General features: G+C 50.1%; 1 pseudogene; it reads right to left on the bottom strand.

The window, feature by feature from the left end:
- Positions 1-499: 499 nt before the first annotated feature.
- LOC119321602 overlaps positions 500-19095 on the bottom strand; it is a 75409-nt pseudogene continuing 56813 nt past the window's right edge.

The following is a 19095-nucleotide window of genomic DNA, read 5'->3' on the forward strand; positions in this document are numbered from 1 at the left end:
CCGCTCATCGCCTGCCGAACTCGTTCGAGCAGTTGCACCAGCTCGGGAAGTTGATCACCCGTTGATACGGGCATCTCCTCTACAGGGCGACCTGTGAGCACACCTACAGACATATTTCTGTCAATTGACTTCCTCGCCGAACTCTTCTTTTCAAAGGAGTTCGCTCAAGCACTTACTATAGATGCCGCGACGAAGCCACTGATTCTCCTTTATGGAGCCAGACAGCTCGGCCCGAACACCCTTCAGCTCCTCTCCAAGCTGGGCGTGGGCATCCTGGAGTTTGTTCCTCTCCTGCTGCACCTTCGTCAGCACCCTCTCGCCGGCCTTCAGCTGGCGCAGCAGTTGTTGCTTGTCCGGATCCAGTCCGGCAACATCTGCAATATCATTATCAGACTTACACGCACGCCGCACACCGATTATCTTTTCAAAATAATGTGTTACCAGGAGGAGTCTCTGTGCTTCCTCCTGCGGCGGCTAGTGCGGCCTCAAGTTGGGCCTTTCACTCTTGTAACTCCTGGGACAATCGGGTATTCTTCTCTGTAAGATCCTGCACATCAAATGATCCTTAAATCAGTTATTCCAACTACTTTAAGTCTTGGGGGCTACTGGTATATACAACTATTAAAATCTCTCACCCGTATGTCCTTTACATACTGCTCCATGGCTCTGGTCAAACCATCTTGAGCAGCACGGAGGTGCGTGTCCCCCACGTTAAAGGCATTCAACGCCTCGGGGGAGAAGCACGCGTCACGAAAAACTGTCCGGCGGCGCCTATGGTTCATGGCGCTCTCCACCTCAGACCTGGTGGCGGACAGTCTGTCGGCATCCTCCGTTGGAGGAGTATCCGGCTCGCGCCTTGTGCTCGCCTCCCCCTCTAAACCAGGTGTTGGAGCCTGGCTGGCAGAGGCTGGGTTGGCAACCTCTATGCCCACAGCCTGGCGGGCGCTCTTTCTCCTGCAAAGGTCATGAGCATTCAAACACTTCCTAGGAACTTTGTCCTAAAATACAACCGCGAGCTATACCGTTGCGGCGACGTTTCGATCCGCGCCGCACTCCTCTTCCGCCTGCTGGGCCGGACTGACCCTTGTTGGCCAGCCGCCGCGGGTTCGGCTTCCTTCCTTGAAGGTACCTCATGCGAGACACCATTGTATATGGTGGTCAGAAATACGCAAGGACGAAAATAATGGTGTCAAGACTTCGGTCACAATCACCTGGGGAGCCGGAGATAGGCCGGGGTAGTCATCCGTAATGGCGACTAGAGCATTATCCATGCTGAGCTGGTGAAACACCCCGTCAATTAGCTCCACCTTTATATCCGGATCCTCTTCGGAGGATGGATCAAGGGATCTTTTTGGATCCTCGGGCTGTGGAGCCGGGCTATATATGCTCTCCACAGTCCGGCGCAGATCCTGCGCAAAAACCGTAAAGTAAGGTATTTAACTTTGAAAGCATGGGTCGGATAAATGAACATCCACTTACCCAGCTTCGAGGGTTGTTCATGGAGAACCCATTCAATGGGCTCGTCTGGAGGAAGTCCTCCTTCTCCCCCTTGTACAGGCCGGATAGAATCTTCACCAGGTCCTCGGCCGATCCTGGCCCTTGGCGGCCATGACGAGTGGCATCATTCTCTCTGTTGAAATCCCACATGGGGTGGCCCCTGTATTGCAGCGGCTGCACCCCCCGCATGATGCACGTGGCCATGATTCCAATCATGGTCAGTCCGGGATGGGCCAGTAACCTTATCCGGCCCATCAAATAATGGACACTCTTGTCCTCCTCCAGCTGGGGGCTCCGCGGACGCCAACTCAGGCGTTTCTTCAGAGGAGCATTACTGAACTCCGGGAGGCTGATCCGAACAGGGTCCGGCAGTGGAGCGTCTTCTACGTAAAACCATTCGGAAGGCCAGTCTTCGGACGCCTTCTTAGGGGTTCCGGATGGATATCCGGTCCCGGCGATGCGCCATATTTCGGCACCGACCACTTGATATATGGACCCCTCGTGAGAGTGGGGTACGAGGCAAAATAACCTCTTCCACAACGCAAAGTGGGGCTCGATGCCCAGAAATAGCTCGCAAAGAGCTACGAAGCCCGCTATATGCAGAATCGAGGCGGGTGTGAGGTGATGGAGCTGGAGTCCGTAGAACTCCAGAAGCCCGCGGAGGAACGGATGTACGGGAAATCCGAGCCCCCTTATCAGATAGGGGACGAAGCATACCCGCTCCCCTTTGTTGGGACTTGGGGTAGCCTCCGCTTGCTTCCCACCTTTGTAGGTGGCCAGCCCGGCTCGGACCGGAACCATGAAGGCCATAGGAAGATATCCCTTCGCTTGGAGCGTCACTAGCTCGCTGTGAGGGACAGAACATCTCCTCCAATCTCGTGGCAGAGGGCTGGGAGTGCGAGAGGAGGAGCCGCGTCGACGGTCCATGATGGAATGGATTTTTGGTCAGAGGCACTCCGATGAGTACTCGCGGAAGGAAGATGGTGTGATTTGGATCTGGATTCTTGCCTCTCTTATAGGTAGATTATTTGCGCAGCTAGGGGGTAAAACATAAAAGATACCCTGGCTTTTCGCATTCGTGCGATGCATGGAAGAAGGCCATTATTGGGCGTGGAAGCCAAGGAGCGCAATGTTTACAAAAGAGCCGGACACTATTCGGCAGGTACATGGAACTTAAAGGAGAACCCGCCTTGCAACACGGAAGACTATATACGCGCTGGACTTATCGTCATTGAAGCCTGGTTCGGGGGCTACTGAGGGAGTCCTGGACTAGGGGGTGTCCGGATAGCCGGACTATCATCGTCAGCCGGACTCCAAGACTATGAAGATACAAGATTGAAGAATCCGTCCCGTGTCCGGATGGGACTTTCCTTGGCGTGGAAGGCAAGCTTGGCGATACGGATATGTAGATCTCCTACCATTGTAACCGACTCTGTGTAACCCTAGCCCTCTCCGATGTCTATATAAACCGAAGGGTTTTAGTCCGTAGGACAACAACCATTACAACAATCATACCATAGGCTAGCTTCTAGGGTTTAGCCTCCTTGATCTCGTGGTAGATCCACTCTTGTACTACCCATATCATCAATATCAATCAAACAGGAGTAGGGTTTTACCTCCATCAAGAGGGCCCGAACCTGGGTAAAAACATCGTGCCCCTTGTCTCCTGTTACCATCCGCCTAGACACACAGTTCGGGACCCCCTACCCGAGATCCGCCGGTTTTGACACCGACACACATCATCATCCTCAAACTCATTTCTAGCTAGCTAATCACTCCTGCTGCTCTCTCTTAGGTAAAATAACATAAAACATGTATAGCTCTCCTCCTCGATCAAACTGGAGCATGCAGATGAACCTGTCTCCTAATCGTGGGTAGCGCATATGTTTGCTGCCCCCTAGTACTTCTCTGTGCTCCCCCATCACTTATTTGGTCCAGTCTTGCACTATTAAGCATCCGTCGCTAATCTTGAATGCACTAAAGTAATCTGTAGGATATCTTGGCCGTAAGCTGATAATACTCATGGTACCTTTAGTCTCGATCCCATAAGGCACAACATTCATCGGGAGTCCCTGTTGAAGAACATCGTACGGTAACATACTTAGCAATGAAGTTTAGCTTCAAAAATAATGTATGGAAAAGATGCACTGATGACAAATAGTAAAAATCTTACCATCCTTCCTAAATAGATGTGACCGTAGTTCATTACGAACACTATTGGTCGCACATTTTCAGTACTAACATTTCTAAATGCAGGAAGAAAATTTGTCTTGACAGTGTCAAGATCCTCAAGCCATGAAACATAATGACTGAGCTCCTCGCAGTTGAGTTCAGCCCCAGGACAGTATACGGTCCTGTCTACCAAGCGTTGGACATGTTTGCTTGCACCGAAATAAGCTGACAATACAAATTAGTTGTCAACTATTTTTGAATAAACAATATCAAAGACATAAATATGGTTGAGAAACTTACTTAATGGTATAACTGGAGGCATCTGCACATCGACCCAGATGTCGGTATTACCTTCAATATCATCTTCCGGACGAATATCAAAGGTGATAACCATATCAGGCTCAAATGCATAAGTCTTGCATAGTGCTCGCCATGTTTTGCATCCAAAATAGGTGTAGTCGTCTGAATTGTATAACTTTGCATGGAAAATATAACCATGCTCGGTCTTCAAGTAAACTTTCTTTTCCTCCATACTATGACTGAAACCTATCTTATCCAATACAAAAACTCTTGCATGGCAGGGGATACGCTAGTAGAATAGTAAAAAAAATATAAGTTGAAGCAAATGAAGCAGATGTCATGCTTAATTACGAAAAAAGACTTGTCGTTGTGACTTACTGTATCCACTTCGAAGTTCTCGTCCAGCTTGATGCTGAAGCGCCTATCATCATCTAGGAAGATTCTGTCGCACAGGCCGCGCTCGTCTTCGCAGTATTTGCAAATACCGAAATCCTTTTCGTCGTCAGACATTTCCTATGTTCATAGTTAAAACATTAATTAAAAATCGATCGAAGACAACTACCAAGATACTCAACACACAAATCTGGGGCACTCGATATTTCCTACATATTCTGGCACAAGTCATGCCAAAATTCACGGAAAAATCCGGCATGACCTTTGCTAAAATAGGACATATCGAGCGCCTGAAATTTGCCGGAACGGAAATGAATCAACACTCCGGCAAAACATAGGCCACTCGAAGGTGTAACCTGCAAACATGACCGGCCACTTGGATATTGAGCAACACAAGATATACACTTCAAAATATCTTATAGGACTCAAATTAGCATGCATTCAATAAGCAAAAGTAAATCATCTCATGCGTCAGTACATCGTCGAATATTATCACTAATACATCACGAATAGTGTCATACATATAACATCACTAATACAACTAAAACTCTAGCACACGACGGGTATCGGCGCGGGCGGTGGACACCCACAGAGAAGGCACCATCACGGGATCATAGCTCCAGTGAGATCCCCGGAGAACCTGCCAGGTATTGGAGAACGGCCTGTGCTCCAACGCAAACAAGTAGCGACGGACGTGCGCGTCCTCCTCACTAACACGGTGACACACCACCTCCGCGGAGTCCTCGAGCCTCTGGATCGTCACTGGCCCACGCGACCGCCACCAAAGAAGGTTCGGGTCAACGACAGGCTGGCTCCTCACCAACCTGCGCCCCCCGGTAGGTAGCGCCTCCCAGTACCACCCCGGCGGAGCCCAGTCCCAGACATGGCCGATCTAGTCAAGCAAGTGTCGTCCTCTGCCGACTCGACGACGAGGATGCGGGATAGGCATCGTCCATGTCGAGGCGGGAAAAAGTGCTTTAACTAAAAAATAGAAACAAGTTCTTACTAACTAGTTCTATTAATTCAACTAGTTCTTACTAAAAATAAACTTACTATAAATAAAAATATTCTAGTACCTAATTAGTACCTAGTTCTTACTAACTAGTTCTTACCATAGATGAACCCTCCCAGCCGCATCTGTATCCAATTCATTTCCACCCATAGATGAACCCTAACTAATTTGATGCAACTAAAATTTGAAGAACCCTATCTAGGCAGAGGTAGGGGAGGGGGAGGAGCAGGCGTGCTCACCTCGGGTGCCTGCGGCGAGAGAGGGGCAGGCGGCGTCGAGGTTAGGCTAGGGGCTCGGGCGCACGACGGAGGGCGGCGTCGAGGTCGGGGCCGGGGGCGGCGTTCGGGGCGGCGTTGAGGTCGGGGGCGGGGACGGCGTTGAATCCGGGGTCGGGGGCGGCATAGAGGGTGTGCGGAGAGCGCGCAGTGACCGACGGGCGACGGCGGCGGCGAGAGCGGAGGAGTTCGATTTGGGGGGAAGTGGCCGTGGGGAAGGACGAACGCGGTGGTTAAGTCAGAAGTAGCAGTAGCGCGTTCCGGGAAGTGTGCTACTGCTACGTTAGCTACAACGCGTTCTGGGATACGCGCTACTGCTACTACTTTCTCCTTTTCCCCCTTTTTCATTTATTTTTCTTCACATTTTTTCCTTTCAACTTCTTCTATTTCTTTCATTTTCAATTACCTTTCTATTTGCTTTTCATTTAATTTTATATCCTTTAGTAGTAGTGAGTTTAGAGCAAAATGCACTGCTACAAAGAAAGTACCAGTAGCGCGGTTCTATATAGATCGCTACTACTATGTGTACCATATCGACTAAGCCGTGAGAATTTTAGTAGTAACGTGTATGCAGCGAGACGCGCTACTGCTATGATGTTATCTGCAGCGCGGTTTTCGCAGGCGCGCTGCTGCTACTTAGCACGAGCGTGCTTCTTTGACCCACGCTACTGCTAAAGTTCTGTGTATAAGGTTTTCCCTAGTAGTGATAGCTTCCCCAAGCTTGTGGGTTTGCATATCATTAGCATCTTGGGTATTCAAAGAATTCATACTAACAACATTGCAATCATGCTCATCATTCAAAGATGTAATACCAAACATTCTAATGCATTCTTCTTCTAGCACTTGAGCACAATTTTCCTTTCCATCATACTCATGAAAGATATTAAAAAGATGAAGCATATGAGACAAACTCAAATACATTTTTTGGTAGTTTTCTTTTATAAACTAAATTAGTGATAAAACAAGAATTGCAAGATCTAAAGATATACCTTCAAGCACTCACCTCCCCAGCAACGGCGCCATAAAAGAGCTTGATGTCTGCTACACAACCTTCTTCTTGTAGACATTGTTGGGCCTGCAAGTGCACAGGTTTGTAGGACAGTAGCAAATTTCCCTCAAGTGGATGACCTAAGGTTTATCAATCCGTAGGAGGCATAGGATGAAGATGGTCTCTCTCAAGCAACCCTGCAACCAAATAACAAAGAGTCTCTTGTGTCCCCAACACACCCAATACAATGGTAGATTGTGTAAGTGCACTAGTTCGGCGAAGAGATGGTGATACAAGTGCAATATGGATGGTAGATATAGGTTTTTATAATCTGAAAATATAAAAACAGCAAGGTAACTAATGATAAAAGTGAGCGTAAACGGTATTGCAATGGTAGGAAACAAGGCCTAGGGTTCATACTTTCACTAGTGCAAGTTCTCTCAACAATAATAACATAGATAGATCATATAACTATCCCTCAACATGCAACAAAGAGTCACTCCAAAGCCACTGATAGCGGAGAACAAACAAAGAGATTATGGTAGGGTACAAAACCACCTCAAAGTTATTCTTTCGGATCAATCTATTCAAGAGTTCGTACTAGAATAACACCTTAAGACACAAATCAATCAAAACCCTAATGTCACCTAGATACTCCATTGTCACCTCAAGTATCCGTGGGCATGATTATACGATATGGATCACACAATCTCAGATTCATCTATCCAACCAACACAAAGTACTTCAAAAGAGTGCCCCAAAGTTTCTACCGGAGAGGCAAGACGAAAACGTGTGTCAACCCCTATGCATAGGTTCATGGGCGGAACCCGCAAGTTGATCACCAAAACATACATCAAGTGGCACGTGAAATCCCATTGTCACCACAGATAAGCACGGCAAGACATACATCAAGTGTTCTCAAATCCTTAAAGACTCAATCTGATAAGATAACTTCAAGAGGAAAACTCAATTCATCACAAGAGAGTAGAGGGGGGAGAAACATCATAAGATCCAACTATAATAGCAAAGTTCGCGATACATAAAGATCGTGCCATAGAGAGAACACGAGAGAGAGAGAGAGAGAGAGAGAGAGAGAGAGAGAGAGAGATCAAACACATAGCTATTGGTACATACCCTCAGCCCCGAGGGTGAACTACTCCCTCCTCGTCATGGATAGCGCCGGGATGATGAAGATGGCCACCGGTGAGGGATCCCCCCTCCGGCAGGGTGCCAAAACAGGCTCCCGAGAGATTTTTGGTGGCTATAGAGGCTTGCGGCAGCGGAACTCCCGACCTATGTTCTTTTCGATGGTTTTAGGGTATAAGGGAATATATAGGCGAAAGAAGTCGGTCGGGGGAGCCTCGAGGGGCCCACGAGACAGGAGGCGCGCCCAGGGGGTGGGCGCGCCGTCTTATCTCCTGGCCACCTCGAAGCTTCCTTTACTTCAACTCCATGTCTCGTGGATAATATCCGTTCCAAAAATAACGCTCCCGAAGGTTTCATTCTGTTTGGACTCCGTTTGATATTCCTTTTCTTCGAAATACTGAAACAGGCAATAAAACAACAATATGGGTTGGGCCTCCGGTTAATAGGTTAGTCCCAAAAGTAATATAAAAGTGTATAATAAAGCCCATAAACATCAAAACAGATAAGATAATAGCATGAATGCTTCATAAATTATAGATACGTTGGAGACGTATCAATGACCATCTATATTGGTCATGATCAGCTAGAAATAAGGCAATGGACCAGTGCTATATGCTTTATGACCATTTCGTGTAAGGAAATTACGACCTTTCTGACCAAAATGGTCGTTATTGTTTAGGGTTTGGAGCCCCCCGAACAGCTTTTGACCAATTGGTCTCAAATGGTCATAGATCTATGACCAATTCTTCCAGGGTCACTGACAGAAGGTCACTAGTTGACATATTTCTTGTAGTGGAAAAGGATTATAAAGATCCAGATATGGACCCGACAATGAAGAAGATAAACAAACATGCCATGACCAAGTTTAGCGACGCGTTGGCCACTTGGAAAGCAAGGGTGAAACATCGGATCATCAACAAAAAGGAATCCTACTCCGAGATTGTAAAGGATAATCCGACAATCACGGAAGAGCACTTTGAAATATTCAAGGCGACTTGTAAGGCCAAAGCTGCCAAAAAAAAGTTGAAGTACATGAACGGGCTTCAACAGAGGAACATGGGGTGCCACCACCTCGGAAGTCGTGGTTACGGCGGGAAAAGGTCCATATGGGCCAAGGAGGACGCGAGTCTGGGCATCCCAGACCCCTTGGCGGACTTCACCGTCCCGCAGGAGCGTGACGTCCTTAGGACACAGCACCATTAGGACTCAGTCAATAAGGTTTTCGAGATGGACCCTGTCACGACGGAGTTCATGAGACTGCTGGTAATTTTAGTTTCTGATCAATTCGACTGCACGTTAGTCATATTTGTAAATGATCCTTGTTCCTTTTGCAGAGAGAGCAGCATAGGATTGCGGCCAAAAGCGACTCGCCGTCTGAGGCGTTAGCGAGGCCCAAGTGGGACACTCCATTCAACCGGGTGTTGAACATATTGAAAGGACTCCCGGTGGAGACTCGGTCGTCGTATGGACGAGTGCATGGTGTCGGAGACGGCGCCACGTGGAAGAAGTACTACCGTGAGACCACGGAGGAGAGAAAGGAAAGACGGAGGTTAACTGAAGAAAACATCGACAAGAAGGTTGAGATTGCGGTTGAATAGAAATCATCTGAGATAGTTGCAACAGCGGTAACTGCCGCCAAACAGGTGGTTGCACATATGTCTACTGTCTTGGTTCCGGCCATTTTCAATTGGAGCAGGCAAAATCCATAAAGAATGCAGCGGACTTTCCCCTTGTTGACTTCTTCGGGAGCAGCTCGACTAGCGTTGCACCAGCACCTGCACCTGCACCTGCTCCTGCACCTGCTCCTGCACCTGCTCCTACACCTGCTCTGGGACCAGACGTGCTCGGCGGTGCTTCATCTTTGGCTAAGCTCGACGCCCTCATGGTATCTATCACACCGGCCCTCTTCAATAAATGTATAATCTCTTGTTTCCATTGTGTTTCGGGTGTCTCACATCGCAGACATGTCTTTGCAGGCCGATGTAACCCCGTGCACCATATTGTACACCATCGGCGACCAGAAGGTGGACGTGGGGAAGGCGACGATAATGAAGCCAAAAGAACCATTGTTCCACGTCCGACTAATCCCCCCGGACATCTTGAAGGTTTTTGTGGCTAGTGTCAAACTGGGCCACGAGAATTTGGCTCCTCCGATACTAGGGGGATGACGACGAGACCCCGCAGCGGCTTGGTGATTGCAATGGGTGGGTCCTATTGTGGCTAAAGAGTCTGCTTCATCTGGCGGCGGCTGGGAGCACACCCACGAGCACGCAGTTAGGTATGAACATTAACACCCCACCTACCCAATTAGCAGCGGTTGCAGTGCTGGGTGATAGCGGACGGGGTGAGGAAGAGGCTCCATTAGTCGCTGGTGACGTCGCCATAGATGAGGATGAGGATGGCGATGACACTCAACAGTATCTCAATACTGGCGCGTACTCAGGGTTTGAGCGTCATGAGTCGGTGCCTGAATTGCCGCGTCCGGAGGTTGAACGTATTATAGATGACCTTCCGGTAGCAAAGAAGCCTAGGAAGAGAGCGAGGAAAGGCAACCAAGCTGCTTCTATGATCCAGCCGCCTCAGCATCCTCGGGTTCAAGACCGTATAGATATCCCCGGTGCGGCAAAATGGCATATCCCCGGTAAACCAATCCTACCTAAAGCAGCGCTAGGGGCCAGATTCGGCGATCTAAGGAGACTTCATGACGATGTGCTGCGGATAGAGATCATCGCCTGGAATCCAGGATACCCACTCTACATGGTTAACGTGCCGCGGCAATTGTCGTATGTCGACACATTCCCCGCGGAGAAGTTCTTCCTTCGATTCGATTACATCTTTGACATGTTTCACTTGAAGAAGCTGGATTTTATGTTTGTCCGCCTTTATGCCTTGCACATGAACTACCTCATCGAGGTTGAGCAGAGACCTCATATCTGTGTCGCTGACCCATACTTCATGCACGAGGGCTTCTTGGGAGTCCGTGTAGAGCACCGTAAATACGCGAGAGAATACATCGACAATTTCATGCTCGCCAATAAGGACAAGGAGGCGATTCTCGTGCCTTATCCTCCCCTGTAAGTCATCCGCGCGGATATCCTTCCTTTGAGTTCAATCATTAATTTGCACGGTGCAGGCTAATTAATTTGAGGTGTACTTATTTTGCGCAGCGGCAGGCGCGCTGTCCTCATCATCTTCTACCCCCGATACTCCCATGTTGTTTACTTGGACTCGTCGGAGAACATTAACAAAAAGGATTACACCCACATCAAGTCTGTTCTCGACAGTGCTATCTTTTTCTACGGTGCACGGGGTGCAGAGGTCAAGGACAAGAAGAAAAGGGAAGTCAGGCCCGCCTTCGGCCATAAGACCGACTTCTGCTGCATCTAGAACCCGAGTGATTCTCTTAATGATAGATTCTATGTCCTACACCACATGCTGGAGTACAGACGGGATCACCAGAACCTTTGCATGTCACCTAGATCCGGCGATGCCCATATTCTGCAATGGGCAAAGAACTTAGGAGATATCGAGGATCATCGACTTCGAGCTGAGTTCTATCACATCCAGCGCGAACTTGCCCAAATCATCATGAAGGAGGTCGTAGAAAATAGGGATGTTCTATGAAGAAGGACAAATGTTGCAAGAAGACGTCTGAACACGCGTAGCCTCTCAGCGTCTCGACCTGAAGCCTTTCACTAAGCTCGGGGACTATCTCCCTGACTTGGATGGATGGCACGACATATTGGAGTGATTGTCAATATATGACAATGTGTCCGTTTAGTCCATACTTTCCGTATGACAAAACTTTGAGTTATGCACAACAAAACTTTATATGTGATGTAATTAAACCGTCCTCCTCGACTAGTGAAGATCACTCTAGTTAGGGCATTTTGGGTACGATGAACTTTGTTATTTATGCTTATGATATGTTGCTTCTATTTTTATCAAGTCTGTCTCTTTATGTTGCTCAACTATATATGTTGCATATCATCGACTCATGTGACAATGTAGGTGCACAGATCATCGATGGCAAAGAAGTGCTATGCTAGGAGTATACGACGAGTGACCAGAGTGTCAGGCCTAGGTGTACCGGTTTCCGAGCGACAGCATGTAGTTAGTTTAGGTTCACGCTAATGCGAGAGAGGGATACTGTCGGTGTCAAAACCGGCGGATCTCGGGTAGGGGGTCCCGAACTGTGCGTCTAGGCGGATGGTAACAGGAGACAAGGGACACGATGTTTTTACCCAGGTTCGGGCCCTCTCGATGGAGGTAAAACCCTACTCCTGCTTGATTGATATTGATGATATGGGTAGTACAAGAGTGGATCTACCACGAGATCAAGGAGGCTAAACCCTAGAAGCTAGCCTATGGTATGATTGTTGTAATGGTTGTGTGTCCTACGGACTAAAACCCTCTGGTTTATATAGACACCGGAGAGGGCTAGGGTTACACAGAGTCGGTTACAATGGTAGGAGATCTACATATCCGTATCGCCAAGCTTGCCTTCCACGCCAAGGAAAGTCCCATCCGGACACGGGACGAAGTCTTCAATCTTGTATCTTCTTAGTCTTGGAGTCCGGCTGACGATGATAGTCCGGCTGTTCGGACACCCCCTAGTCCAGGACTCCCTCAGTAGCCCCTGAACCAGGCTTCAATGACGATGAGTCCGGCGCGCATATTGTTCGGCATTGCAAGGCGGGTTCCTCCTCCGAATAATTCATAGAAGGATAGTGTCCGCCTCTGCAAAATAAATTCCACATTTCACCGTAGAGAGAATAATATGTACACAAGTTCAATCTGCTGACATATTTTGTGGCATGACGTCACACCACTACCAAACCTTTTACTTGAATCATTTTTATTATACCACCTCAGCGCGTTTAGCAAAGCGGTTTCCTTTGCACGTCTTGTCGAAGCAGAGATCGTGTTCCCCTTATTCCGGGATTCCCATCAATACGGACGTGGGTAACCCAACCGCACCATTGATGGTGGCGCTTGGGAGATAAGCGAGTTTTACCAGGCCGGTGGGGACGCATAGTCTTCGTCCGCCCATATATAAGGGGATAAGGATCCACCTTTTTACCTATGCCTTCTTCCTCCTTTGCTTATCCATCTCCGCGCACTCGAGCTCCAGCGCCCAAGTCCGCACATCTCGCCTCGACCTTCTCCAGCCATGTCCGGAGCGGGAGGCAAGTGGATGGTCTCCTCCATTATGGAGGAGCACGTCGAGAAGTTGCGCGGCGCCGGATACCTGTCCAGCGACATCGCGCACCGGCTGCCCGACAAGGGGCAGCTCATCCCCACCCCCAGGCCCCATGAGAGGGTCGTATTCCTTCCCCACTTCCTCCGCGGACTGGGCTTCCCACTTCATCTCTTCGTCCGGGGGCTCATGTACTACTACGGCCTGGATTTCCACGATCTGGCGCCAAACTTCATCCTCAACATCTCGGCGTTTATCGTCGTGTGCGAGGCCTTCCTCTGCATCCAGCCCCACTTCGGCTTGTGGCTCAAGACCTTCAATGTCAAGCCGAAGGTTGTGAGGGGCATTCAAGTGGAGTGCGGAGGCGCCATGGTGGGCAAGATGCCCAACGTCCTCTGGCTCGAGGGCGCCTTTCTGGAAACCATCAAAGGGTGGCAATCGGGGCGGTTCTATATCACCGAGCCGCGGGACCCTAAATGGGCAGTGGCCCCCGAGTTCAGATCTGGTGCCCCTATGCAGCTCACCTCCTGGAAAGAGAAGGGCTTGCTTTGGGGCAGTTCGGAGGAGCTGACCGGACTCCAGTCCTGTCTCCAGACCTTGGTGAACAAGAAGCTCAAGCTTGTCAACGTGATCCAGGTCATGCTCGTCCACCGGATTCTCCCCTGCCAACAATGGGCCTTCAATTTGTGGGAGTTCGATCCGGCACAGCACCGGACCCTTAGCGGGCTCTTCGACACAACATACGAAGCTGCCTGGAGGGTGCTGTTCAAGGGGGGAGAAGCCCCCGCATCCGCGACTGAAGATCGCGGATTCAGCACGAAACGCCCGGCCGGTGCGGTAAGTTATCCTTTATGGGATACGTTTTTCTTTCATCGTTTGACTCTATGTGGGCTCTAAAACTCCCAATGCCTTTGACAGGACTGGCAGAGGACATCCGGACAGGTCAACTGTCCGGCTCCCCTCCCCGAAGAACCAGTGGATGCCCGTTTAACGGGGCTGCTAATCCCAGCACTCCATGTGGTGCCGGAGAAGAAGGCCAAGAAGAAGGCCACGGGAACCCGAAGGAGTTCCCGGCGCCAGGTGGTATCGGACTCATCGTCCGATGACTCCGAGGCGGACTCCTCCCCTGAAGGTGAGGAGGAGAAAGAAGACTCTCCCCAGGAGGGGGGAGAGAGGAAGAGGAAGGCTTCCCCAACGGGGGAGGCCGAAGGGTCCAAGAGGGGAAGGACCCTTCCTCTGGACAGCTCCGCCAATGCCAACGATGGCGACGAGGAATGGCCCTCAAGGGCCAAGCCTCTGGCAAGATCGTAAGTGTCCGGATTCCTGAGTGATTTGTAATTTCTTTTTTGTGCCGCGTAGTGTCCTTCTAATGCCGCATACTACCTGTAGTCCGGCCGAGGAGGATCTTCCCGCTTCATCCAGCGGGTCCTTGGCTCCGTCGGATGTAGATTCCATTCCGACCGCCTCCAGCCCTCGCGGTGCTGAGGACGCCAAGGTGGGATCCCAGGAGGGGACCCGCCAGGAGGGGGAGGCTCCGGAGGTGCCACAAGGCAACCTCCCGGACTTCGTGTCGGACTCCGTGCCGGAACCCGCAGTGATTCCGGAGTTCGGCAGGCGGCCCCTTCGTAAGAAGGGCAAGACCGCGACACTGGCAGCCTCTGTCCAACCGGAGGCGCCGGACAACTTGTTGGAGGTGCTCAACGGCGCTTCCATCGAGGAAGAACACCGCACTATTATGAGTGCGGTGATTCAGAACGTTCAGCTCGCCAAGAGCAGGCTGACCGAAGCCTGCAGTAGCCTTCTAATAGGCTTTGAGGTAAGAAGTTTAAAATATGTAATGTGATACCGCATAGACAGTAGCCCCTGATGCTCGGTTCGGTGTTCGGAAAGAAAAACCGGACTGAGGATCTAAAAAAGATATACGCAGGAGTGCTAAAAATTATGTCAATATGGGTTTGCAGGCTGCGCTGCTGACCTCTGCCGCACTGACTGCGGAGGTCGGTGCTTTGAAGCAGGACCTCGAGCGGTCAGAGCAAGAGCTCGGCCTTGCCAAGAAGCAGCTCGAGGACAAAGAAGGTGAGTAACACCACTTTGAAATTTGTACCTTACAGAAAAGGATTTTGGTTGCAATGGAAATAACAAGGATAACATGGGTACTGCAGGGGCCACGAACGAGGTGGCGACCTTGAAGGAGGCCGTGTCTGCGGCCGAACGCAAAGCGGCCGCGGAACGAGCGGAGCGAGAGAGGCAGGAGGCGCGGGTGGCGGAGGTGCGGCAAGAGCTCCAGGCTCTCATGGAAAAGCATGAGTGTTTGGAGCGCGACTCGAAGACTCGAGAGTCCGAGCTTTCCTCGGCTCTTGAAAGTGCCAAAGCCGCTAAGGCCGAGGCCCATAAGGCCCTCCAAGAGATTGAGGCGGTGAAGAAAATAGCGGCGGGTAAGGCATTTTTCATGCAAAGCAAGCATGTGAATGTAAATTACCTGTTACTTACCCGAATTCGGAGTTCTCCAGGGGCGTTTGCAGATCTGCCTCGCAGCGTATCCGATGCCGCCGCATTCTACCGAGCCGAGGAGGGGATCTCAACGGAGAAAGTCTTCTGGTCTCAGTATGCTGAGGCCGGACATCCGGTGCCCCCTAGCGACCAGCTGAAGCAGCTGGTCGAGCTCCACAAGGTAGCCGAGCAGGCCATGAAGGGCCTCATAGTCCGGCTGTGGCCTGGAGAGGCCATGCCTGGGAGCTACTTCGGCCTCGTGCGGCGGCTGGTGGATGCGTGTCCTTGGGTGGAGGTCATCAAGCGCTCCGCCTGCATTAAAGGTGCCCGTCGGGCCCTTGCCCGCGCAAAGGTGCACTAGGGCAGGCTGGATGCTGAGAGGCTTCTGACAGATGCACCGCCGGCGGGCAAGGAGTATCGTACGCCCGAAATGTACTATAAGACTGTCCTGAAGGGTGCCCGCAAGATTGCGGATGAGTGCCCCAGAGATGTAATTACTGAGTAAACTCGCAATGTGTTATCCTGTGCGCTGAAAATTTTGTTCATATGCGCTAAGCAACGCTTATTGATTTAAAATATTACCTTCTGTGCGGCTGTTTATTAAATCTGAGAGATGGCAAGTCGTCGGCTTCAGCCCCCATGCCACGAGTGCTGGGGTGTTCGGGATAAACTTGAGCACTCTTGTTCCCATTTTTGGGTCCATCTAGGGAGGCGCTCAACACAACGAACAAGGCAACCGGACTTATAATGCTTGAACACTCTCACTTAGCCATAGAATTCTATAATTTTAAAATTTCGAGGAAGCCCCTAGTATTCGGAAGACCGAGTTCGGGGTGCTATCCACGCCTGGGCCGGACGAAGCCGGTTCCTCGCTCTAAGCGGCATAAGTCTTTAAGGACTCGAAAAGACCTCTCGAATAGCGACCAGTCTCTCGCCTTATCATGACAGTCAGTTTTAGCTTTCTCCACTGAGGCGCTCGCCCAGCTCAACCGGGGCGCAATCACAGTGGTTCTCCCAGTGCTACCTTAGCCGATAGAACGGAACGTAAGGTACCAAAACGTGGGAGCCGGGCAAACCCAACTATTGACCCAAGACATGATTCGGAGCCGATGCATATAATGCTATAAGTTCGGGGTGCCGCACTTGTGAAAGTGTTTGGACTTATCACACCATAATGCGGGAAACATAAGCCCCTGGTGTATTCGGCCGTACCAAATTGTACGGGTGCAAGATGTCAAGAATAAACATATATGTAAAAAGGAAATGCAATTATAAACAAAAAGTGATGCATTGTTTATTCAAGAGATTCTGCCATGAGTGCAGAACGATACAAATAGTGCAGCAAGCAAGGGTTGGACTATTAGAAGTGTCTCCCTCCAGGGGTAGGCTGCGGAATGGTGTATTTAACAAATTTAATGCTCGTAATGGAGACCACCTGAGTGTTCGTCGTAGCCTTTGTCCCTCCCTGGCTGTTGCATCGTGAGTTCGGCAGATCTACTGCCGGACAGGGCCTCTGGTGAACGAAGTCCTGTGAAAAAATAAAAAAGAAGAAAAAAGAGTGACACACTTGGGAGCCCCTGGTGTGGTTAAGCCGCACTCTGGGCCTGTCGTGGTCGTGCCCCTCCCCCTATGCCCATGGTATCTCCAGAGCCTAATGATGTACGCAAAGAGCTGGTCTTGCAATCATGCAAGGGCTGGGGTTGGGGCTGATTTGCTACGCGTGCGCGGAACGTGCCAGGTGGTCTTGATTGATGTTACTCCGGGCGTGTTTGGCTATGTCCGGTCGTTTAACGGCCGGACTCGAAAATTGCCTTAAAAGGCTGCTCTGTACTTCTGCCGCAAGAGCCGCTGTGTGTTCCTCCGTTCGGAGGGAGCGTTCAGTGTTTCCATTGACCGTGATGACTCCACAAGGGCCTGGCATCTTGAGCTTGAGGTATGCATAATGCGGTACCGCGTTGAACTTTGCAAACGCGGTTCGTCCGAGCAGAGTGTGATAGCCGCTGCGGAACGGGACTATGTCGAAGATTAACTCCTCACTTCGGAAATTATCCGGGGATCCGAAGACCACTTCCAGTGTGACTGAGCCTGTGCAATTGGCCTCAACACCTGGTATGACGCCTTTGAAGGTCGTCTTTGTAGGTTTAATCCTTGAGGGGTCTATGCCCATCTTGCGCACTGTATCCTGATAAAGCAGGTTCAGGCTGCTGCCGCCGTCCATCAGGACTCTAGTGAGGTGAAATCCATCGACGATTCGGTCTAAAACCAATGCGGCGAATCAACCGTGACGGATACTGGTAGGGTGGTCCCTTTGATCGAAAGTGATCGGGCAAGAGGACCATGGGTTGAACTTCGGGGCGACTGGCTCCATCGCATATACGTCCCTAAGTGCACGCTTCCGCTCCCTCTTGGGTATATGGGTTGTGTATATCATGTTTACCGTCCGCACTTGTGGGGGGAAACCCTTCTGTCCTCTACTGTTCGGCGGCCGAGTCTCTTCCTCGTCATCGCTGTGCAGCCCCTTGTCATTGTTTTCGGCAATTAACTTGCCTGCTTGCTTGAATACCCAGCAATCTCTGTTGGTGTGATTAGCTGGCTTTTCGGGGGTGCCATGTATCTGGCAAGAGCGGTCGAGTATTCGGTCCAAATTGGACGGACCCGGAGTAGTTTTTTCGAATGGCTTCTTCCGCTGACCGGGTTTAGAGCCTCTGAATCCAGCGTTGACTGACGTATCCTCATTGTTATCGCCGTTAACGCGGCGTTTGTTTTTGTTTCGACGCGACCTGCCATTGTGGTCCTTAGTATCCGGACTGCCAGCATTTTTGCTGATGTTGTTGCTACGAGCTAGCCAGCTGTCCTCTCCCGCGCAGAAGCGGGTAATGAGTGATGTGAGGGCTGCCATGGATTTCGGCTTTTCCTGTCCTAGGTGTCGGGCCAGCCACTCGTCGCGGATGTTATGTTTGAAGGCTGCGAGGGCCTCTGCATCCGGACAGTCGACGATTTGATTTTTTTTTGTTAAGACTCGTGTCCAGAACTGTCTGGCCGATTCGTCTGGCTGCTGAATTATGTGGCTTAGGTCATCGGTGTCTGGTGGTCGCACATATGTGCCTTGGAAGTTGTCGAGGAATGCGGCTTCCAGGTGTTGGAAATATGCCCTAGAGACAATAATAAATTAGTTATTATTATATTTCCTTGTTCATGATAATCGTTTATTATCCATGCTATAATTGTATTGATAGGAAACTCAGATACATGTGTGGTTACATATACAACACCATGTCCCTAGTAAGCCTCTAATTGACTAGCTCGTTGATCAATAGATGGTTACGGTTTCCTGACCATGGACATTGGATGTCGTTGATAACGGGATCACATCATTAGGAGAATGATGTGATGGACAAGACCCAATCCTAAGCCTAGCACAAAGATCGTAGTTCGTATGCTAAAGCTTTTCTAATGTCAAGTATCATTTCCTTAGACCATGAGATTGTGCAACTCCCGTATACCGTAGGAATGCTTTGGGTGTACCAAACGTCACAACGTAACTGGGTGGCTATAAAGGTGCACTACAGGTATCTCCGAAAGTGTCTGTTGGGTTGGCACGAACCGATACTGGGATTTGTCA

Source organism: Triticum dicoccoides, chromosome 6B (assembly GCF_002162155.2).
Source record: "Triticum dicoccoides isolate Atlit2015 ecotype Zavitan chromosome 6B, WEW_v2.0, whole genome shotgun sequence".
In the NCBI taxonomy this organism is placed as follows: Eukaryota; Viridiplantae; Streptophyta; class Magnoliopsida; order Poales; family Poaceae; genus Triticum; species Triticum dicoccoides.